A 25771-nucleotide genomic window follows, 5' to 3' on the forward strand; every position below is an offset into this window, starting at 1 on the left:
GGCAGATTTGATTTCTAGGGAATTAACAGTTTTAAGGGGTTCCTATAAACTCTTATAGGTCCAGACCTATGGACCCAAACAATTTATGCCCCATGGCCACTCCTGACCAGGGGAGGGCTGTGCTCTGGGAACATGGAAGGGTCACAGATGATGCTGCCTGGACCCACTTGCCCGTGGGATTCCTGCCAAGAAGTGTTGGGTCACTCCAGGAAACCAAAACCTATTAGTGCAATTATGATGAGCACTGTGCTATAGTAAACAGGCTGTAGAATAAAAAATGTACACTATAGGGAGCTTGTGCTACATCAAGACTCTCTTCCTGGCAATAATATTTCATCAGGAAAATATTGTTTGTACCACCTCTCTCTCTGCTTCACTTGAAGAGGTAGCTATAGTTATGCAATGTGTAAATGTGCTTTTATTTTACATCTTTCTCTTTGTTCCTTCCACTTCCCCTTCCTTTCTTACATGTTTTTGTATCTCCTCATGACAGTGATCCTGTCCCAAAGGGAGAATGCTTAGCTAGTGTTTGTTATTGTTACTATCAATATGCTCAGTCAATTGTTTTATGTAAACTCTTTTTCTTCAACTTGGGAGTAATTTTTTTTTAAACAATGAAAAAATGTATACTATTTTTCTTATACAAGTATTAAGGTAATACAATCCAAATGATTTAAATTTTTTCTGAGCTTTAATAATCTACATTCTATTCTCTTTCAAAGCTCACAGAATAGTTTGGTTACTCCTAAATACCTGTAAGCACTTCTTAAACATCTTTCACGCAAACATGAAATCATACTAACAGAAGTGGTGGAAAGAATGTCAAATTTGGAATTTCCAGAAAGATTTCTTCTTACAAACAGAGAGGCATAAGCAGAATAATAATGTAGCTCAATATTTATTAGTGTATTTTTGCCTTGCAGATTTTGCAGTGGAATAATGCAACAGATCTTAGTAAATGCATTAAATTGCTTCTGCTATTGACCTTGTCCTGCTATCATCCATCACAGGGGAAGTTTTCTTTTGATGTACATATCATAAGCTTGTTTTCAATTTTCAGTAATATATTGAGAAAATGAAGGAAACAGAGAAGAGTAACAGCAAATGCAACAGTATTATTTTTCCCCTTTTGAAATTTCCTGAACTGCACTTTTCTTTCAAAGCAGCCAGCTTTCTGGGCATATTTTTAGAAAATACCAGAAGATGCATAGTCATAGCTTCAGAGACAGGTTTCCTGGCTTTGTGCTGGTCATACAAATGTGAGGGCAGGGTTTTATCCTCACTCAGCAATCCGCTTTCTTTCTCCGCCGCTCGCAGCCCCGCGACGCGCGGGATTATGTAATTTGCACGCAGCGGGAACAGATCCCACACGGATGAGGGAGCTTTTTGCTGCAGTTATTAGCTTGAAGTGTGTTTTGTCCTGCCTAGTTGACACTGCTCCGTATGTGAGAGCATTTCATTTTGAGAAAAGGAGGTGAACCGCACCAACTCCACTCTAATTTCTTAGAATTTCTCCTCTCAGGAAGAAAGAAGATATTCACTGAATTTAGCTGTTTGTAACTAGCAGTGACAATACTTCTCCTGACACTGTCAAACTCTTTCTGAAAGCAAAAGCTGCTCTTCTTCTGACCCAAAGAGTCTCCACACTTCAGGCAAAACCCACGTTTAGTATTACAGAGTAGAATTTTAAATTTCAACAAACTGTTTTTCAGTCCTTAGGCTCTCATCTCCATGGCAACCAGGGACATTTGGGAAAATCTTGAAACTATGGAGTAGACACACACTTTATATTTTATTAATGCAATATTTTCTAAAGGAAAGTTCAGGTGAATTCTTTCTTTTCTCTATACCTAACTTGGCCTTATTTTCTAATATTTTCTTGCTCTCTTGGAGAGCCCAGTTCTCCTCCAACCTCAGCACAATTCAAACAGAGCCCTCTCACTTTTCCTTCCCCACATATCTTTCTGATCTGTCTTTCTGTCTAGGCTCAGATTCAGGAAAACCTTAAATTTCTCCAACTGAGTTATACAATTTGTCACCTTTTTTTAGCTATCCATCCATATAATCTCATGCAATATAATCTAGATCTTGAAGGTTCTTCAGGCACTTGACCTGCCTGGAATGAGAAGAAAAATGAGTGCTCATCCAAGTCTTCATTCTTGTGTGTCTCAGCTGCTGTAGTTTCCACCCCTGTGGCTTAAAGGCCATATGTCTTCACTTCTATCAGTTCAAAATTTTCTGCCAAAATAACTGTTTTGGCTCATAGATTTCTGGCATCAACTCCCTCATTTATCTCAGCAATCTCCTTTCTAAGATATTTTATGGGTTTGCCATTTTATAGCTACTATCGTCAGCAGTATCAGTGCTGAAGGCTGGATGGTAAAAGTGACTATCTGAATAATATGAAGGGGAACAGCAGCACCATTTTTTAATGCATAGAACCATTTTCACTGTTCCTGCTTCTGATTTTCTCAGATTCAAGAGGGAGCTGCAGGTGTTGCTTCTCACCCTTTTCACCCTTTTTAGACCTGTGAACACCTCAAAGATATAAAGCAGATGACATGCTATTGCCCCAGATTAAAATTCCTTTTTTTTCCAGAATTAACTCCCAGCTTACTCTTCCTTCCTTACTTTGAAATATCAATTACTTCACATGATATCTAAATTGGAAGCTCTGCAGAACAGAAATGCTTTTATGCTTTATGTTTTTGTAGGAAAATCGTATAGAACATGACACAGCAGTAAAGCTTGAACCCTTAGGTGCTAACACAAGATAAATAGACATGTCTAACCAAGAGAAAAGGGATATTTGCATCACTTAGGACTTGTGCAAAGGAACTGATGCAGTCAGAATAAAGCAGTTCAACAGAGATGGATCCCACAATATAAAATTTTGGATTATTTATCCTGTTGCTCCCTGGTGTTCCAGAAACCCCAGAATAGCTGTTGGTTTTTAACTGATGTAATTCTTTGAGGGTTTTTATTTTTTCCTCCTATGTATATTTGATTTACTTACTGAGGACAAGGAATCATGGCTGGGAATACATATTCTGTTTTTAAACCCATTCATGATACAACAGATGAAAAAGACAATGAAAAAAATCATTTTGAGATAAAGAAAATTACAGGAACACTGGATCATAAACATTCTATTTTTTTTGTAATCTATTACATTCAAACTTAAAGTGCAGCTCTGTGATACTGCTTGGGGCTTTCAGTATTAACTGATGTTTCATGTGATTGCATTAGTTATCTTTTTATTTTAAATAAAGTTTAATATATTTTTGTTAGTGCACCATCAGATAGCTAATAAGGTATAAAAAATGTCATTAGCTTAACCTCTGAAAGGTATCTCAACTAGTGAACTATAAAATTCTGGCTCTTTTAAGCATCACCTGGAGAACTGGGAGGCATCTTGCCTCTCCTTAGTTCACAAATCTGAAATTAAATATCCTGCAATACTTGAATAAACAAATAACGAGTGCTGCTTATGCAGCTACCTCACAGATATGGTCACGGCCAGAAAGGGCAAGAAAGAAGATGACATGAGGAAAATTGAAAATATAATAATGATATAATAATATATATAATAATATATAATAATATATATATAAATAATATATATTCCGTATAGCTTTATAATTAATACTGTTTATTACATCTATCTCTACATACAGGTACATACACAGCCACACAGGTAAAGACTGGTCATTTGCAATAGTCCTTTTTTAAATATTAAAAAATAAATAAAATTGTAGAACAAGTACAGAGTTATGGTGTTTTGAATACAGCTTATTTTAGGCAGAAGAAATTGGTCCAAAAACCACCAAGAATCAAGACTCCACCCTGTGCAGTCCAACTTAATCTCCCCTTGTTTAGTATTAACCACCATCTGAAAAGTTACAAGGATAGCCAGTGGATGAACAATAAATTGCAAGCTAACAAACCTTTAGACACAGCTGACATTAAAATATAAATTAAAAATTTATTTTCAAAACTTTGACCAGAGATCTAGTTGATCAGAATTTCAAATTTATTGAAAGATGGAATAAATTATTCAAGATGGGGATTAATATTTGCTTGAATTTGGCCCTGTGTTTCTGTATCTCCATCTCAATCATTTCTTCAATCTCAATTCTTTCTTCATTATTTAGGCAAAGATATATCAGAGACAGGAGGAAAAAGGTGTCTAAAATATTTTGTCATCTTTACTACAGCAAATCTGTGTCATATTTAACAGCCTTTATATAAAAATTGGCAAGTTTCTTCTACTTCTTAAATAAGAGTAGGAATAAGGCCAGCTCTTTTACTTCCTCTGTTCTTCAATAATCCATTGCTTTCTTGTCCATTTTAACATTATATCTCAGGTGAAATCTCTATTTATTCTTCATGTTCTTAAGCCATTTTTGCCATTGCAATTATCTCTCTAAGTACATGTTATGTGCAAGTAAAACTATTTGGAGAGTGAATTATTATGAAAAGATGACACAAAAAAACCGATACTTTCATCTGTGAGCCAGAAACTCTACAGCTATCTCACAGCAAAGCAGTGGAATTAAAAAATAGCAGTGCTGTATAATTGGCAGCATAGTTTTGCCTTTCCTCTTTCCTTACGTTTTCGTCAACAGAACCATCAGCAAGGATATCATAGGTAGTTTTTATGAAAATTGAAAAAAACCTCTCCAACCCTACATAATTCATTAGAATAAGATACAAACTTTTTAAAAACCCCAAAAACAACCTTGTCTCTCTGTATGTGGATACAGTTATACAAGTTATTCCTACTTCTACCTTTGGACACAGTCTCACATTCTGTGCACTCCTTGCTGCCTGGTCATAAGCACAAAGTGACGTAAAAAGGAAGGATGTCTTTAAACTCTGTGGCTTCACAGCCCTAGGGTGCATGTCCAAATATATGCAGACAGCCCCAGTCCCACATCTTTTGGCTTTTCTGCTTTTCACAGATTTACATCACTTGACCATCACAGCTTGATGAATTGCATTTCAGCTTCTTGAATGTCAGATGGGCAAGAACCATCTGTCTTATTTCTGGAATCTCAGCTTAGTTATTTGAATACCTTAAGTTCAATGAATTTAATGCTGATGCTTTTTATCACTCCCAGCTAAGAAAAAGTTCATCTGAAAAAAAACCTTCTGCTGTAAGAAAGACTGTTAGGTGTCATAACTGAGGCACAAAACAAAATGCCTCTACTCTCTGTGGTTGGGACTAGCCGGTTGCCATACCAACAAGGTGAAAAAATAAGAAATAAAAGCCTTCTGTTAATAAAAAGATTGTGGGACTCCACTCTTCTGTCTTTGGCAAAAGTATGCTAGAGTGAGTTTGTTGTGCTTGATGATGAGAACTTGGCCTACCATCTGCTTGAGAACAGACTCCAGCCAAACACAGACCTATGCAAGGTGAACAATATGAGCAACAGATCCATCCAGCTATGGTGAGCAGTGCTGCAAAGCCACCTGTTGGTATTTTGCTAAAGACCTGGGTGTCTGCATCTACCCCATGGTTTGTGGGATTTGCTCCCCATGGGGAAAGCATCACCTCTCCTGATCTGCTGGCAATGCTCTGCCTCATGCAGCCCAGGGACCTGCTGGCCTTTTCTACAAGAGAGCCCTGTCAGGACACGGTCAGCTTGGTGTTCACCAGTGACCCCAGGTCCTCTTCTGACCATCTGATTTTCATCCAGCCAGCCCTCTTATTTGTGTTTCAGCTTACTTTTGTCCAGGTGTGGTACTCTGAATTTCCTTTGGCTTTAATTTTTCCTCCACTTCCTTCACATGTAGCAAACTATTAAATTTATTTTTACCACAAACTCCTGTGCACAAATGATGAGCTGAATGTAAGAAACAGTATCACAGCAATGCAGGAGGAAAAAGACAGAAATTTTGGAATAGCTTTCCAAAATTACAGCCAAGAACGTGTTAATACTACTCAAAACCAGTGACAGAATACACTTCATTCAGCTTGTAACCTTCTATCATAAAATTAAGCATGTGCCAATGGAATTGCAGGACACAGGCCTGCAGTATTCCTTTTACTTTGCACACTTCATCCTTGAAGTATGCTTAGATTAAAAAAAAAAAAAAGGATGCTTATAAAATGTTCATTTCACCAACTAAATGTTCATTCATATATCACATGTATTGTAAGCAGAGCTGACAACAGCAGCTAGAAGTAGAATCTGTGAGTCACTTCCTGTAACAGGACTCTCTCTTTAGCTGACTCTAGTTAGAAGACTTTTTAGCCCCAAGGCTCAACTTTTTTTTTCAGTTATTTTATTTCTCTTTCCTATGTCACTTAACATATTTCTGCTTCTTCCAAGAAATAAACTGATTTTGACAAATGTTTCATCCTGATATGAGAGTATTCAAATTGTTTTCTGAAAGAATATCCTCCTGTTCTGCTAAGTTTCCAGCTTCAAGAATCACAGTTCACATGTGTACAGTAGCACTGTGTTAGAATTTGGATAATCTCCAGCATTAGATACTGCTCAAAGATATTCCCTGAAATTAATCCTCTTAGATATGATGACTCCTTTGCTACAGACTCTCAGAAGAGAAAACAGGGATGATGGCAACACAGAAGAGAGGATAAAACCATTTTCTGGAGTATAACAAAGAAAAACATTTTATCCCAGACATCATCCCTTAAAAAAATTATGCAAACTTAAAAAGAGTCCTCCTTCCTGTTTTTATACCAGAAGTAAGCAGATAAAAGTCCTTTAATGACCTGTAGTTATTAAAGAGGTATTTTTGCCCATTTGCTGTAGTCACTTCACACCTTTGAGCATTTAAGTGTATTCTGGGATAATCAGAATGAATGCCAGTTCACACCAAGCTCTACAGAGTAAGGTCCATTACAGGAAACAAAGAATCCCATATTGACTTCAGGTACAAAAGCAGAATCACCAACAACTGGTTTGTAAGACAGTTATCCAGACAGTAAATATAGAACTGCCAAGCATTGCCAGGTCAACATGAAACTTACCTACACAGAAACATACAGGGATTACAAACAAGTGTAGCAAAAAAAAAAAAACCCAAATCAAACCTAAAAGCAATATTAATAAAGCATTTGCAGATTCTCTTCTGAATACCTACAAAACAATTACCCTTCAGAAACTTTCAGTCCTAAATACTCAAAGATTTTGGCCCACGCTGGGTTCCAGCAAGCGCTGAGTTTCTTAATGGATCTAAGCTAGTAAAGAATTCCATTATGGCAGCCAATCCCACTGGCAAGCTGTAAGGAGACAAAGAACCACAGCAAATGCAGTATTTGTGCCCTTTAAGACAATTTCACTAATTTCCTTTGTGATTAGAAGGCAATAAAAGAGATGAGATAGAATTATAGCTGGATGTTTAAGAGTTTGCACTTTTAGTGCCAGCTGACTTAAAAACAAGAATACTGAGCACAAATATTCCACAGGATTCATGCTGAAGTTCTAATGCATATGACTGAAGGAAAAGCAAGTAGCAACTTTAATGTAGTTAAAGTGCCTGTTACCACAACTGTCTGTAGGTGAGTTTAAATTACAAGCTTCAACCCAAAAAGTAGAACTGGCTCTCTAAATCACTCCCAGTTCTACCCAACACACAGTGGCATGGCCAATATGTCTCAATACATTTCCTGGAGATTATTTAATAGAGACTGCAGCATGTAGTTCAGATGGCACAAAACCAAAGAGAACAGATTTAGGGTGCTCCAAACAGTATTTCCCTCTAAACTCCCTCCCTGCATTTCCCTCTGAACTCTGTAATGCTCTGTATTAAATATTTAGGCTGTTGGTGGCTCAGAGCATCTGGAGAAACAATGGCACATGTCTTAATGTGAACCATTTCCCTATCAACCAAAGCAACCCCCAAATTCATCAGGTATAAAATGTAATTCGCTAGGGAAGGAGCCATATATTCAAAAAGCAGGGTTAAGATTTTTAAAGAAACAGGAATAGAGTAATTAAAATCAATCAGAACAAAATAATCAGGCAATTGAATCTTCTTATCTATTTTGCAATTCTTTTCATCTTCAGTTTAGTTTTCCTAATAATTGTTTTGCCAGTAAAACACAATGTTTCATTCTCTCTGGCATAGATTAGGAAATTATTCACCTAGAAGAAAGGGTGGTATCCTGTGAAACACATTCATAGGATTTCCAGTGACACTTCCACTACATTTAATGAAGCCATTCCTTGTGTTTTCTTTTCTTTCATTTCTTTTACATCATTTTCAGTTCAAGAATTTCCAGGGCAACATAATCTTGAAATTTAATAAAATCACATAGAAAGAAGTTTCTTGTCAGAACCCTTTTCAAACTACTATAGTTGTGAAGAATGAAACACCATCTCAATTGAGTCAAGATATGAAGCCAAAAGCAGTTTTCAGCCTCAGGAAAAAAAAAAAAAAAAAAAAAGGCACAATAAACAATGAAATGCAGCACATAGTTGGAATAGAAGAAATAGTGATGAAAAAAATCCATCTTACCCTTACTTTATATCTAGAAGCTGTCTCCATATAAATCCACCTAGATACCTAATGCAACTGAAGCATCTGGAAAAAAAAGCTTTGCCTGAGAAGGGAGACTGAGCTTTTCTGGTAAGAACCTTTCAAATAATGGACAGCAATAACTTATCTTCAGTTCAAGCAGCAGAGAAAACTTCGATCTCAGCTAAAGTCTGAGTTTTGGCTTCTCTACAGTGAGTATGTTGGCACAAGGAAAGAAAAGATCTTGTAAGAGACTATTGAGGCCCTTGAAGAGCATCATGCTGAGCTACCAACATGACTGAACAAGCAGAACAAGCATAGGGACTAATTCCTTGTTGGGATCTGAAAATGGGAGCTAAGGGAAACCACAGATCACAGACCACGTTGTGGATATCAAAACAAATATTGTTATATCTAGGCACTCATTCCAAGGTCCCAAAGACTTAGCAAAAAACTACTGCAGCTCCAAGAACCTCATGGACTATAGCAGCAAAGGGAATTCATATTTCCAAATTCATAGGAATGGTCCAAAATTTCTAGGAAAAGCCCACATTTCCAGAATTGGCCTCTGAGAAATTTTAAATATAGTAGATAAGGGTGGAGGAGATATTTTAGTGCTTGACATTCCCCAGAAAGATCAAAATCTAAAAGGTGTGCATATGAATGATTTAAAAGGTATAGACATAAAATATAGTTATATTTTAATTTACGGTCTTTGCTAGAAGAAATCTACTTTATCTGCCAAGTTGCAAAGAAGTTATATAGGCTAAAGATCTGAGATATCAAAGAAATCAAGAACAGTTTCACTTTTGGCTTATGTGGCCAGAATTTCACTCACTAATCAGGTTGCAAGAAGGAAATTCCAGAATGTATTGTAATGTAACTAAATCAGGCAGCCACATCTTCCCAGTCCTCTGCCACTCATTTCTTACATTATCACTGATATTTCCACTAAAAGTTTTCCTGAATCAAAGTTTCCTCTAAAAGCATGACCCTTCTTGAGTATGAAACACATTTAAATAAGATGACATATTTAGATGGTAGGTAAATCCTTAATGTCAACACAAACAGCTTCAGAGGAGGGAAAATGTTGTTTTATTCTTAAAAGGAGACCAAAATACCAACTGATAAACTGGTCAAACAGGGCTGGATCACAATTTATTTCTGACCTTTTAGCGTTTTCAATTCTCAATGATTTTCTGTCATTTCTACCTAGCTTGGACCCAAGACCTGTTCCAGATGTGTTTAGCTTTATGTGGCTACTTAACTTTAAACCTCCATTTTCAAGATTTGAAGATAAATATCTAATTGTTGCTGAGATACCCTAGGGTTTATCAGCTGTCCAGATCTAGCAGGTTGGAGAAAGCCCTACGTCTGAAAATTCTGTACTCATTCTGCATGAGACAGGGTTTTCTATGATAACTTGGTTAGAGCCTCCTGCTGTCGGTGTCATTATCAAAGGCCAGGAAGAACTCCTGCCTGCTAGGAGGTGTTCTGCTAGGCAGCCATAAAATCACCTTCATTTTAAACATAACCACTATCTTGAAATGAAGCAGAATAGACTCATTTAAAAATCCACTAAATATACATGAGTACAAACTTCCATCTTATTACATTCTTCTAGAAGTTTGGCTGGTTGTTATCTGAGAAATACATTCAGTTCCTGTATGCCCACCTAGTGCATACACAATGCTGGTAAGTGTGTGGAAAATTCCTCCACTGATGTTTATGCTGCCAAGTGTTTTATCTCATATCACTTTTCTTTTTATTTTTCTATATAACATCTGAGCGGCTGACAAAGCACAGATGCTGCAGGAAGGTAAAAAGAACTATTTGAAACAGAATTCTGCATTTTTATGAGCTTTAAAACAGCCATTTATAGGGAAGTATTAAACACTGCTAAGAAAAATGCCTCTTTGAAAGACAGACTGAAGCCCATACAGGTACAGGTGTGTACAAGGATTACATCAAGATAACAACAGAACGCTTCAGCAGTATGCTCAGAGTTTAGAAAAAAGAAAAAAAACCCTCACACATCCATCAAGTCTGTTGTTTATCCAAAGCAGTTATTGCCCTTGAGTTACATTTTTAGACCTTATTGAAGAACAAGCGATACATTGTTAACGTTTTGATCAATAAACAATTATTGTTCTTTGTGAGATGCTGAAAGGGGATTTAGAGGCTTTACAGGTAAGAGGCATAATTTACCAGAGGCTGTCAAACAACTGCAACACGTTCTTTCTCCTTCCCTCTTTGTCTTGCTCTGGCAGAGGCAATTGGGCTGATCCCAGCCAGCTCCTTGCCCCGTGGTGTGAATTCCCTTGGGATCAGCAGGACCTTCAGCTCCTTCCAATGGCAAGTATGGCTGTGGCAGGGGCTTTGAATGTTTTTTTTTCCTGCAGCTCCCCAACAGCCATGATTCACTTCAACTGTTGTTTCACCAGTTTGTAATGATTTCAGCTTTAAAATAAAATAAGGAAATCAACTGACAAGATTGCTTCCTTGCAAACACATAAATAATGCTGCATAGTAAAGAGCTTCTTCTCAACTGAAAAGCAGAACAAGCCCTCCACTTTCTTTAGAAGTGAAGTAATTAACGCCGCCAGCCACAAGCATTTTGTAAATAATGAATGACCTGAAATCCCAAACACTGTGTATGTTTCCCCTATGCATCCCCACAAACTCCCATTTTCATACTCGTCCACTTAAAATGGTGTTTGTACAAAAGGCTCCCTGAGTGGGACATTTTAGCCTTTGCTAATAATAAGGTTATTGATCAGCTGTGTTTACTAACCAGCATAGTGTTATCCTGTTCCTTTCTTCTCATTTTGTCACTTGCTTAAAGAATCTTTCAAAAACCATCCCCTCCCTCTGCCTTGTTACTGCCTTTACAGGGCTTAGTTTGATCAATTGCATCAGGAATGAAGCTTAGATTCATGAGCATGGTAGGATCTATAAAATAGACCATAAATTGTTTCTGAGGGAGCTTAGTAATGATAGTTTGCTAACACCTGCTACTACTAAATACTCTCTTGTCTGATTTTTAGAGCCACAAGAACAATTGAATCCCAGAAAACTTTAATAACCATGTGTCATCAAAACCAGTTATTGTGAACTGAGTAGAGAATGAGACTAATTCATGCTTTCTACAGATCACTGGTTCTATTAAGATAGTAACCAGTGCTCTCAGACTAGATTCTGCTCACCCTTGTGATACATCTCTTTGGTTGTACTCAGGTGCTCCAGGGTCAGTTCATGCAAACAAATCAGTATCATGTAAAGATGCAGCAAATTTCACTTGAAACTTTGATATCAAAGTGCAATACAAGCATTAAAAGCCCAGTAAATAAATAGTATTAAAATATAAATAGTTGTGTGAATAAATGAACAGAAGAGCAGGAAGTTCATGTTTGGCTGTTGCAAATGATTTTGCAAAAGCCCTGGATAAAAACCAAGGAACCTTCAATAATATGACCCAACCTCTGAACGTGGAATGACAACTGCTACACACTTCATTGCTAGCTAAGAATTATTCACCTTGCATGAGTCTAAATACATGAATGTGTTATCTCTTATACCCCATTTTGGGAGATTAAACACATTTCCAATGTGTTGCATATGTGTAGGTAATCTTGGGCTCTTTTTTCCTCAGTTTGTTTCATGGGCAGTGAAGTGTGGAGCTACCAGATCTGCCATATTGATACTCTACATCTTTCACAGAAATGTATATGAAACAGTACAGAGCTTTAAGAGCTTTACACTCTTTACAACACAAACAATACACTTGTGGTAGGAATTATCTCAGTAAATAAATATGGAATAGAGTATGAACAGAATTTCCCCCTATATAAGTTTTTAAAGATCACAGGTTAGCATCAACTTCCCCATCTTTATATCACTGTCCTTCAAGAATCAGTTAGACTGACAAGATTAAAAGAAATTTAAAAAAAATAAAGATGGGATCAATTCTGCATTGGGACTTTAGAACCCTCCCTTGGATCATTTCAGAGGTTCAGAAAAAAAAAACAACCAAACTTAAATGATTCAATCTCTAAAGCTCATGAGTGCTTCTCTTGCAGTCTCTGGAACTGACAAGTGAGTTAAAAAAAAAAAAAAAACCAAAATAAAAAAACCCACTAGAAGTATTTTTAGATTTGACAAGAGATCTCAGATGCTACTAACAGCACACCACACAGCTCTGTCTGAGCAGGCTACATCTGCTCAAATCACAATACTATAGACTTGAAATTATATTGGGGATGTATAGACTGGGAAGAGACCCAGCCCTACTCCTTTGCTAAACCACACATGCACCAACCTTCTCTAGGGATGTCTTTCCTGAACAAGAATGCACTACAAAATTAGGGATCAAAGAGCAGCTTTCATTCCTCTCCAATTTGCTCTGTGCCATCAGTTTTTCAATTCACTCCTCTTCCATATAAGAGAAGAGTCAGAGGTATTTTGGAAATATCCTTGTGGTGGATTCAAAGAAAGAAGCAAGGGTAAACCAAGGTATATTATCTGAAAAATTCTGAAAAGGAAAATAATCTCAGTAGTAGAGTTACCCCTCATAATTACTCAAATCAACTCAGGATAGCATTAGGAAATGAAGTAAGCAAAAAAAAAAAAATTAAAAAAAAAGAAAATATTAAAAAATCTTAAGACAGAACACAGAGAATATCTACATAGTATTCTCTGAGGCAGTATACGTTTACTTCATGATTCATCTATGAATTTTAATTCTTTTAAAAATACTTTGACTTTCTGTAGAAATTCAGGAAATCCTTGCAGTTTGTAATCTTGTCTTCCCTACTGAAATTTTTCCTTCCTAATTAATCTGCAATAATTACTTTAGAATATCTTGATAAGTGATAACCTATCACCCAGACATCAATTCATTTAACATTATCATTGAATTCTAAGATGCTTTTTGAAGCATGAAAGTAACACAAATGGGAAAATAATCACTGAGAAGCACATTCAGCTCTTTAGTATATGATTTAGGATTTGTTTCTCAACAGCCACAGAGAAATTGCTTCCAAACAAGTCTGAGACTTGCAACATCTCCTGTATACATCAGAAAACAACTGAACTGAAAGAGAGCATTTAGTTTTGGGCAGATTAAAGGGCTCTTTTTCAGATTGTGGTGTATATTTCACATACACTGTATGTGTACCTCAGAGCAGATTTGAAAGTGTATTTCTACTTCTACTAGGCAATCCTTTAAAACTTTTAACAGCCATGTTTGCTGCTGTGACTGCTGTCAAGTATTTGGTTTTCTGTCAGCTAAGCAGAGCATCAAGTTTCACAAGGCTCTGTATCATTTATACTCTATTTAATGTCTTTTCTACTTGTCAATACGATAAGTGGGAGAACAGTGAATGCATGAGAGTGCATGTCTGACTTTTTTGCAATGGATAATTCAGAGTATCTTAAACATTTTAGGTGCATCAGGTGTAGCTTGACACGCTGTAACATAGTTTTCTTAACAAAAGAGAAATCAGCAACTCAAAAATGCTTCACTAGTGTAAAAATAACCATGGGATTCTAAATGGTGAACTTGGTATTTTTGTATGGATAACTTTGGAAACATATTCTTCAATCCTTTCCTTTTCTTTTTTCCATTTTAAGCAAGCTTAGGAAAGCATGACAGATTTATCATACTTTATTCACTGCAGGCATAGCTGATGATTCCATTTCCTCCTGCCTGAACAGAACTCCTGTACCAACATCATATTTCCATTTTCAGAAAGAACAACTATTTCAAAATAAAGACTTTGAACTTCTGATTTTTTTGGGTTGCTAGGCTCTCTCATTAAACATGAGAGCTGTTGGAAAAATAATCACTAATAGTTTTTGCACATTGCTTTACCATGTAACATTTACTACAAGCATTTTTTAATTACCTTCTTTTCTAACTTTGGGCTGAGACCCTTTCCAGATGCCACCTGCCTGTGATGTGTCACCAGCAGGGGACACCGGAGGGAGAGCAAAATGCCAGCTCTGCTGAAATCACTGCCATCAGCTTTAACAAGGGTGTAACATAAGGTCGTCTCAAATAGCTGTCACAGCTGCCCTTTTCCTACCCACAGGCACGTGTAAGGGCATGAACTGTCCTGATAGAAACCCTGCTGTTTCAAATGAGAGTGGGAATGTAAGTTTATACCAACTTAACCAAGAAATTCATTTAGTTGAGGTCTTTGGTTTGCTACTTGTCCTTTTCATTCTCATTTCTCCAACTTCGTCCCTTATAGCGAGGCTTATTGTAACAAAAACCTGACACCATTATAGCTGCTAAGAGGTTTGTGAAATTTCCTTCTCTCTGCTGGGCTGTTAGGGAATCTTCAAAGTCATTTTCATGATAAACCTGATTTTCCCCTACTTATCATTAACAGGGATGATAACTATTTGTGACAGCGAGGTCTCTGTGATAACCCCTTGCAAGATAAAATGCCCACTATATATATCTTATGGCATGACATCACAAAGATATGCCTACAATGAAATGTGCATTATTAAATTTCCATAATACCTACTACTACTTTATCTATTCTCTATTTAGATCAATGTCACATATTTAAACAATATCAGTAGAGGCAGGATTCCCAATAGAAATGCTTATAAATTATACTCATAAAAAACTAGGGTTGTTCTTCTGTATTGCTGTTTCTCATTTTGAAAGGAAAAATAGGTTTAATTGTAGTTGTAAAAATATCCACTTTATAATGCCTATAGTTTATGAGAGGTCCATTTCCCTGACTTTGATAATTCAGCCTTTCTGTTGGTGGTTGTTTCCATTGTAGGTGAACAGTTGTGCATTCACCAGTAGAACCACCATGCCCTTATTTCATGGAGCAGTGGAGACACAATTCCCTGACCTTAAACTTAAAGAAATGGTGCATTTTAACTTGTGCACTGAGATTAGGCAAGAATATAAATGAAAAGCATCAAATTGTCTATCAATGCAGTACAAAAAAGTCCTGGAATAAGATTGAGTTCCCAAGGTTTAGGCCTGTTCTCGTTGCACCTCAAATTGATATAAGGCTTTTCAAAGAAATAAGAACTGCTGCTAGAAAAAGTATTTTTCTTTTTAAGGGCACAGGTAGGAATTCAGACAGATGCTTTGACATTTTCTTAAAATCAATGGTAGCCTCTCAGACCAGGCAGGTTTCTTTACAGCTACACACTGGCAGAAATCTTCTGAACAGTAGAAATCTAAATCAAGTGACAATATGTTCTATTATGACTAATACAAATGTAATGACAGCCTATGGCAAATGAAAAACACATAAAATCATTTTCTACAGATGAATAAAATGTTCACTTTTCCCCTAGCCTTTTGGGATGTGCATTTGAGCTCTTCATCTGGAATTTCCTTAAAGGAAATTGCAAGATCAAGGTATGTGATTGACCTTGACTTAGGGCAGGCATCTAAAATAAATCAGACTAATCACAGTCTGCTTCTCTCTAGCACCCAAATAGGCAATCAAGGCAACTAGCTAACAGAATTAACTGATATATTTCAAGCAATTCAAAAGAAAGTGACTTCACTGAGTCCTGGGAGTACAGCCTTTTCAATTCAGTAGTTGTATCAGTCGCAGTTTGGGCAGACATTCAAACATTTCTCAACTTCTCTTGCCTGGAAACAGGCATAAGAAGCCTCAAGCCTCTACTGCAAAAAAACCTTAAAATATTGAGATTAATATCTGTTTTGAGTCCTTCTTAAGAGAATGCAGGCTAAATGTGCTGACTGATAAATTGAATCTGCTGGAAAAAGAAGAGTTTTTCTTTGTCACTTAAAAATTAATGGTTATTCCTAATTTAACATCGATTTTCAACACCACTCAGTGAAACAGTCAGCAGCAATACAACGGCTCACAACATCTAAAGGTTGGTATATTCTCCCTGACACATAGAACCATAAAATGCTTAGAGTTAGAAGAGATTTTAACATCTTCTACTTCCAGCCTCTTACCTTCTACCAAGTCAGCAGAGTGGTTGAAACTTGTTCTAAGCTTAAAAGTGTCTCAGAAGACAAACAGGACTTTTTGGCAGATGGAAATCTTTCAGCAGGATATATGCCTACATTATGAATGCTATGCCACATTTATTCAGTTTTATCCATACTTCAGGAATGAATTCTGATTTCTCTGACTTCTCTGTGTCATCTATATTAGCTACTCTACAAAACAAAATGGATATTTGACCTCCATTTTGTTTCATTGCAAATTTTTGGTTACATTACAGCAATATGCTGGTAGGTTTGTTTATTTATTTAGTTAGTTATTAAAAAAATCATCTCCTGGGAAGCTCTGACTGCTGCTGTTGAACTGCAGTTCATCTCCCCAGTACCACTAGCTAATGAAGACACATAGTAAAATCTCTCTTCCACTCTCTGCATAAGAAATAATTGAGATGAAAAGTATAATTGCTCTGAACATTTAATGACCTAAGGTGTGAAAAATTGCCCTCCCCCAATTCCAGAGTGCAAATCAATGGCTGACAGGCTTTGCTTGCTGAGGTGAACACAGTTTTCTTAGGCCCTGAGACAAGAAATCCTGGATGAAGAAAGGACTATTTTTCCCTTGAAGCACAAAGTACATTTTTATGACCTTGAACATCCTAAAAGAAATACAGACCAACGTGTGCAAATTAAAAAAACCTAAGTCCCAATCAAAACATAACACTTCACTGCCCATATTTCTTCTTCTGTGGAGACAATGAGATAACAGACAGCACCTGACAGATAGTCACACTACATGATGTGTAAAGTCCAGCAATAGAAAAGTACAGGAATAGAGGTGGTGTAAAAAGAGCAAGGTAGATATTTCCAGCTGTTTCTCTAAAATGGAAATCTAGTGGAAATGAAAAGGTTTGTAAAATTATAGATTTTCTAAGAAAAATAAAGAATAATGATGCATTTTAACCTTCAGTTAACAACGAACAAATGATTATATAACTTTGAAAATGTTATGCTTTTTTTAGTGGACATTCTAACACAAGACACTGTAAAAGCTAAAGAAACACCTACAAAACCAAAACAACCTCTCCTGTTTATTTCCAAAATTACTAGTCCTTAAACAAACTTCAGCACTAAAAGGCTATAAATCTTTTACAAGTCTTTCTCTATTGCCTTTTTGCTTTTCTTCTGGAGAAGAAAAGTTGAGGTAAGATGTTTTTTCTCCACAACAGGATTTTCCCCCAGATTACAGTTTGTTAATTATAATCAGCACTGTAAGTGGACACAAGACCAGAGATAAATCAATCTTTGCTAAGAACTATTTTTACATTCCTTTTTCAATCCTGGACAGTTACAGACAGTGTAAAAAATATATTATAATAATAAATAAATAAATAAATAAAAAATTATAAAAATAAAATCTATACAATATTAAGTACAGTACTTATTCCAAATAATAAGTACTATTACTATAATGTACTATTCCAAATAATGTACAAACATGGAAACAGAAAATGATCACTGAGGTCTACACTAAAGTTTGGCAAAGTACCCAGTAGAGCTTCAGGCTTTTTTTTTTTTTTCCTGGAATTTGTATTATGGGGGTAGAATTATTTCCCTGTCAATAAAAAATAATTAATGCTGAAGCCTTCCAACAAAGCTCACTTTTAACCTACATTTGAATGTATTCTGGTCCATCTCTTCCTCAGGAAACATACAAATTCACTGTGGGGCACAAAGATACATCCCAAACTTCCCTTCCAAGGCTGTCCTCCCCAGCTCAGCCCTAGTGTGGAACAATTCTGTCTTCTGGCTGCATAGGTCATGTCAAAGATTAGTCACTTCTGATTCTTTAAAAGAGCCCAAAACTGCTCAAATTTTCACTCTTTCAGGGCTTAAGCATTCCAGACTCAATCTCTTCTGGACTAGGCAGATTCCTAGAAGATAAGTGGCATTGCCTTATCTGAGACTGATCTGACCAAGGCAGCAGAAAGGGATTTTGGCCAGGTGAGATTTTTTGCAAGGGTAGATTCATTAAAGACCATCCTTCCCTTGCCCTGGCTGTGCTCTGCAGCCCAGGGAAGAGGATTCTTTCCCAAAAGACAAGAGGTTCCATTGAATATACATTTTAGGGGAAGGCAGGCAGAGGCAGGAGGTTACAATGCAAGAGAAATTTCCTTCTCCCTCCCCTTCCTCATGGCCAACAGGAAGAAATTATTTCTGGCAAGAAGAAAGCTCTGCTCTTACTGGGGTAACACATGAGTACTTGCAATGCAGACAAGAATAATAAAATGCACTGTTTGGACAGAGACTCCTTTTCCAGGTAAAATAATCTAATTTTTACTGCTAATTGCCAGAGTCATGGTGAACAGTGTGAAATTGCCCATCAATACCCAGCTTTCCTCCCTCATGGTTTATTTTACTGCTAGTGCGCTGCAGTTTTATTAGCACAATTCTTGTAATACTGGGCACATTACTGTCACAGCATTTCTAGCCTGTGTTAAAAACCACACTGAAGACCTGTTGATGCCAAATGCAATCCAGCCATTAATTTAAGCTCAGAAGACTCAGAAAGACAAAACCCAATAAAATAATCATATATTTTTGAGGCAGGACCCATGATTCTGTTTTGCTGTACCAATAACAAGGATGAAGTTCTTATCTAGACTAAGTGGATCCAAATTCTGCAACCTTTGGAACACGTGATTGTATTTTTGATTTTTCAAGACAAAAGTATTCCTGTTACGAAGTGTCAGCTATGAAATATATGAGAAAAGTGACATGGCAAAATTTTGCTAGGAATTACAACAGAGAGCCAAGTGTCCTGTTTGACTTAACTGCTTTTAATTAGAAATAAAGTGGTGTGAAGTGTGCATGAATTCATAACATGTAAAGTCAAAATGAAAAAAAAAAAAATCAGTTGCTTCTTTAGGGAAGCAGTCTGAATCTTTTCCAGGGTGTATTTCATATTCAGTACAATGCTATGAAGCAGCTGAGCCTAGCAACTTACAGACAGCAGAAATTACTCTCCTCTATATTCAGTTTAAAAAAAAAGTGATTGCCTATATAAATGCTGCTCCTCATTATCATGAGGATGATAGCTATTTTAAAAACAAATGGAAAAATCCCCATGTGGGCATCTTACATGCCTATTTAAAATATTAAAAATGTAAGGTATTAAAAGAAATCTCAGTGAGCACCTCTAAAATTAAAAAAGGAACATCAAGTTCCAGAGCTAAGTGGTTTTGTAGGATTATTTTTTTTGACCCTTCAGTTTTGGCAAATAATTTAAAAAATATGAATGCCCCTAAAGCACCTTAATTTATGACAACTCCTCATGGAAGTAAGCAAAGAATCCCTGGAAGTACCACTCCCATTTACACTGATAGAGTATACAATTAAAGCATAAACTGATTTAGAAAGTCTGTACTTTCCCTTAGACAACAAGTATCTATTACCTTTTTCTTGAGCATGCAGTGTGTCAGAAAGCACAACAGCAGCAAAAGAAATCTGTCTTGGTGGTTGTAAGTCATGCAAGAGTAAAGCCAGATGGATGTGAGTGAGTCTCTTTGCAATGACCCTTCTGCCACCATCACTGATGTAACTGTATTCTGTCCCAAGATAAATGATTGTCACTGATAAGATGAAATAAATAGACAATCAGCTACCTGATTGAAATCCCCTCTTTTTTTTTTTTTTTTTTTTTTTTTTCTTTTTTTTTTTTTTCTTTCTTCTTTGGTGGCACTGTTTAATCACTGATTGATTGACTGATTTGAAAGCAGGGTCAGTTTCTGTCTTTGCTCTGGGTTATCTTCCTGACAATGTGGACTCAACCATAGCTGGAAGCATCTGAGATCTTCTGACCTGTATTAAGATTTGAGAGTCTTGCATTCCTGATTCTCATAGTAATGAGCTAGCTAGATACAAACAATGCTCATTTTCTGTACAGATAGATACACTCCACCCTCATTATAAAACTATTTTCAAAAGCCAAGCATATTGAATGCTATAACAGCAATGCCAGTTCTCATGATTTAGTCATGAGGCACACGAGTTTTTTGTTTAAATTTGATGTTCTCATGATCTCAATATTTTTCATGCAAATCTTGTTATTTCTTCATCCTTTCACACTCCAGCTTAAATTGCTTGTCAATTGTATTGCTGTCCTTGAGTGCAGTGCTTCCGAGATTCAGTGTCATGATTTTATACATCTATTTATTACTATTACTTTAGCTTTTTAACTCTTAAAAAAGATGTAATACATCATCCAGAATCTCTTAACTGAGCCAGATTATTTGGAATCAATATTTTGGCTTTGTTTTGGGGAAGAGTAATGCAGAAAGAGTTTAATTATTAGTATTGAAATTAGCCCAACTGTGGGGCTCAGAAGAACTGATAAAAGCAAACAGAACAGAGAGACAACACACAGGAAGTTAATAACTGTTGTGTTTCAAATATATCCCACTAGAAAGAGAGAAAAATGCATTTTTTTCTTTACTACACCTCAAAGCAGGAGGGTCTCTGGTGCTTAAATTAGCAGCAACTCCTATTGCTCTTGCTTTTGTAAATTCTGTCTCCCTACCCACCCACCCTGCTGGGTTGGCTCCTTTACTCTGAAACATCACAGTCTTTCATGTCTGTGAGACTAGGACCACAGCCCATATGCCTAAATCATGGCAATATTTGTCACTCTCTAAGCAAAAAGTCATTAAAGGACTCTAAGAATCTGCATGTGTGTTCACATGCTCAGGCTGAGTCTAAACCCTGTTAACTAGAGCTGACCACAATGGCTCCAAGAACTCATTCTCCCAGGAAAGACTGGCAGTCAGCACAACTCTAGATTAACAAAAATCTTGCTAAAAGAGAAACAGAAGTTTGATATATCCACACTCATATGCACATAGCCCCCAACAATAAATAATCTTCTCCCACAAAGCATTTTTTTTATTAAAAATGCTCTAAATGAATTAAATCATTGATGAAAAAGAGGACAGAGCAAAACTAAAAAGCAGTAAAATTGCCAAGTGTCAACAGGAGGTAAAATATGACTTGTTTACATATGGGCCAGAACAATTATTCCACAGACTCCTCTTAGGCTTGCCTAAGCACATTCTTTGTACAGATAGACAGAAAGGCAAATAGAATATTAAATCAAAGCACATATCATACTCCTGTTTAGGGGCAGATTGTCCACTGGATAAACCTAGCAAAAGTTGAATACATCAGGAAAAATATTTGTCTTTCACTGCAGTTTTGGAAATAATGAAGGCTAGAAACTGCAAACCTAAAGCAGCCAGAGATCCCCTCAATTTGTTTCTGAGAGGAAGGAAAAGGCACAAAGTCTGAATACTTTAACTTATTTTGAATAACTTCCTTCAAAATTATTTGTTTGGAATAAATACACCAATGGTCCCTCCTCCAGGGCTTTTAATTTGGGCAGGAAAAAATATTTTTTATTGTAGCACAGCCAGGGCACACAGCCCAGGCTTGGGATAGGGCTTTTTCCCTAGAAGAAAGGGAGCAAAGCCAGGGACCTCATAAATCGGGAAGGCTGGACAGGGCAGAACACACATCCAACCAATATGATTAATGCAACGTTCTCCATTTATTCAAGAGAAGATGGCAGTTTGTATACACTTCTATATAGTTTACAGTTTACAAAGGCACTCTGGCAAGCTAACATTGTTTGTCTTTGTCTTAAGGTGGCCTAAACCTTACACTATAAACCTCTACTACTTCACGCCCAGGCAGCCCAGTGCTCCCCATCACACCTTAACACAATTTCTAACTGTGCCACAAGCTCTTAATTTCTAATTGTGCCACAAACTCTTAATTTCTAACTGCGTCAGAGGCTGGAATGCCTCGCAAGGCCCAGATCTGAGGCTTAGACTGGAGTAGCTCAAATCTCATTCCAAACATAAATCATGCCCTCTGTCTCTCAGAAATGCTGCAACAAGGGAGGTTTAGAAGGAAAGAGCAGGGGGTGGCCAGAACATGGGAGAAAGCTTTCAAAGTGTCAGGATATTTGCTCCTTCCACCACTGGAGCTGCAAAGGGCTAGGAGGAGTGATGGCCCCGTCTCTCCTTTCCTCAGCCCCGTGCTTTTGTCGATGCCAGCAGTGCCAGAAGCCCAGGGTGATGCTGCTCTGGCCTGTGACACCTTTGCTGAGGCAGGGGGACAGCCCTGCAAGCCTCTGGATGTGAAGCTCGCCTCTGGCTCTGCTGGAGGAGAAAGGGAGGTGAAAACCCAGCTGCCTTCATCATCCAGGAAAGAAACAGGACAAAAGCAGGGCAATGTAGCGTGACGAAGAAGGGGTGCCTGCTCAGTGAGCTGGGACAAAGACTTGTAGAAATCTGTCAGAAATATCATAAGGAAAAGTATAGAGTTATTACCATTTCTATAGCCCTTAGGATCCTCTGGTGGCAGAACACTTTCAACAATTGTTTCTGTTTGGTGGAATCAATTATCTCCTGATAGATTCTCCTTCCAAGCTTAAGATTGCATTTAAAAACTCATCTGCTTTCTGAATTCTAATTGGATATTTTTTGAACTGTAGATTTTGGGGGTGAATATTTTTCTTATGAATCTCTTTATATTTCAAAGTGGTTGCCAAGCCCATTTACGTGTCTGCATGGTAAAAACTGTCCTACATGCAGTACACAATTTAACTCGGGTATCTGGTTTATTAAGCATAGCTTGATATGCTATCAAAGCAAGAAACAAAAAGACAAAGCTGAGAAAAATGAAGATCATTAATGTTTATGTATTTTAAAGCCACACTTGTGCCTTGGAAGCTTGATTTATTATTTCAATAGACATTTAGACATGCTAGAAATAGTATTATTATTAATTTTATTTCAGACAGCAAAGTGAAAATGAAGGGGGAAAACTGAGCAATAAAGAATAAAATTGCCCTGTTTATTTTTTCATTGTTGAATCAAGCTGTCCTATATGTAGCTGATATATGTGTCCTTCTGAAGAATACTTAAATGCTTCATAAAATAAGTATAAATCCCAAATGACATACTTCATTACTTAAATCACTTTAAAAGTTAGTGGACATTTGTCTGGCTAATTAGAGAAAAAAAACCAGCTGATCAGGACCTTATTCTGGATGAGGACACCAGGCTTGTCCTGTTTGTGTAAATGTGGCTCACAGGAGATGCTGTCACACCGGAGTGAGGTGTGCCTGGCCTTGTCAAAGAGCTCTGGCTGAGAGGCAATTTGGAGCCCAGGTGCAGCTGCAGTTGTGGACAAAGCCTTCCCACCATCTTCAAACAAAAAGAAAGTTGATTGCCTTTCTGAGCTCCTCAGCTCTTCAGTGGCTCTGCTGACTCCCAGAGAATAACAAGAGGTACATCTGTGTGAGTCAGCTTGTGAAGGCCTCCTTGGAGCTGGAGTGGATTTAAGTTGAGGCATTCAGAGAGTCTATTGGTATCATCTGCAAGGAATGCATTATGAGGAACACTCTATCCTTAATTAATGCTGTGGGTGCATTTATTTTACAGCTGCCGAATTTGTGCAAGGATTGAGGTACTTTCAAGTAGAGATAAAGCAGAAGTGAAAAATTACCTTGAAGATGGAAAGCAGGCTTGGGGTTTTACAATAGGTGGCTGAGGACATTGTGTGGCTTAATTTTTCCATTTCTGTTGATGCAGTTGTCCCCTGGGCCACCTGAGCTCATATTTTTCTATGATGTATTACCAGTAAGCCTTTAAAGAGTTTCAGAAAGATCAGTCCTAGTTGCCATCACTGTTCTTCTCTGAAATGAAGGGCATTGGTACCAATTTTGTTTCCAGGTCTTCCTCCCACTGGCATTTCCATGATGCTGCCTGTCCCAAGAAGATCCTATCCATCTTGGAGGACTCAGTGCATGCCAGCTCCTCCAGGGAGCCTCTGCCTTCATGCAGGTGGAATTGATGTGGGCAAACTCATTCCTATAGGGGGCAACTTCCCCATTATTGTGTGCAAAGCCACTGCCTCTACCTCAGTTGTGGGTCTCAGATTCAGTCAAAGTGAGAAACCGAGAGCTTCTAGCCAGGCAGAAGCCTGGGAAAGAGCTGGAGAAGAATGCAAATAATTCTTTACCTCTCTTGTTGTTCACATTGTTTATAGTTAAGTTCTATCACTGTGCATCAAGCACTTTTGCACCAATGGTTTGAGTTGTTTTCACTTCAGGACCAATGGAGCTGGTCCTCACAAAGCTCTGTATAAAAGAGCGGTGTATTTTGAATAAACCAGAGTTTTACTCTCACAACCTTCTAAGTCAGAGTCTTCTCATTCCCACCCGGCCTCAACAGTTACACTCAGTACCACCACACTCCACCATCATTGCTCTCACAGATAGGAATGCAATACAAGGTGCAGTTAGATTAAACAAATATAACTTTTTGTTGCTTAAAGTTAAACAAAAACTACAGTCCCAGCATTGAGAATCTATCTTCTTTTGCAAACTTTTTTTTTGTAATAATATTTTCTCCATGCAAATATTAAGAACTGAAAGGCAGATTATGTGCAAAAAGTGAATACAAAAAGGAAGAAACCACAGCTAAGCAAATTATTTTATAAAAGTTTTCTCTGGAATGGCATGTTGTTTTTTCTTTCTAATACCTGTCTTTCTCATAGAAACTTTTCTACAGTCCATACTTCAGAATGTTTTAACCTAACACAAGAATTACAACACTTTTGTAAGGGATAGAGTGGTTAGTTTGGTTTTTTAAGTCTGGAAGTTGAATTGGAAGATCTGTTTCCAAATTTTCCAATTTCCATAAGTGATGCACACTTCATAAAACTCCTAAGTGAAGTACACTTAGCAAAATTCCTGTAAACCAATGGCAGTTTTAACTTCAAAAACAAAACTGATATTACAGGAAAAAAAAAAAAGGGTTTTTAGGAAGAAAATAGAATACTCCCTATTTGGAACCCTAATCTGCTCTTATTTACCAATCTATAGCTGATTATGTGCTATGCACATTATACATTGCTTAATCTCAAAATAATAGCCTCAATTGACACATTTGTTAGCAAACATCAGATGAAGGAAAAATAATAATTCTCTTTGTACAACAAAGCACTATAATATTTCTGACTCGAAAAAATTCATTTCAAATTAATGTCCTAAAACCCAAACAAGTCAATATTCCAAGCATATCAGAAGGTCAGAATATAGTTTTGCCATTTGAAAGAAACCTTGCCCCTGCTGCTTTAGGTACCCAAGCCCTCAGCCCCAAGGAGATGCTCTCACAGCCTCCTCCTCAGTGCTCAGGACAAAATTGCACCTAAAGGAAATGACAATGCTGCTGTTTGCCGATTATGAGG

At 37.2% G+C, this 25771-nt stretch overlaps 1 long non-coding RNA gene across 2 annotated transcripts in view; it reads right to left on the minus strand.

Annotated features, from left to right (window-relative positions):
• The window catches only part of LOC110476341 (uncharacterized), a 108094-nt gene that overhangs the window by 45212 nt on the left and 37111 nt on the right, over positions 1 to 25771 (minus strand). The window contains exon 1 of one of the 2 annotated variants that reach the window (XR_002466394.3): positions 8494 to 8618. The exons of the other annotated variant lie outside the window; for it this stretch is intronic. This is a non-coding gene — a long non-coding RNA (uncharacterized LOC110476341). Of the gene's footprint in view, positions 1 to 8493; positions 8619 to 25771 lie in introns of those variants that run through there. 2 annotated transcript variants of the gene reach the window in all.

Source organism: Lonchura striata, chromosome 2 (assembly GCF_046129695.1).
Source record: "Lonchura striata isolate bLonStr1 chromosome 2, bLonStr1.mat, whole genome shotgun sequence".
In the NCBI taxonomy this organism is placed as follows: Eukaryota; Metazoa; Chordata; class Aves; order Passeriformes; family Estrildidae; genus Lonchura; species Lonchura striata.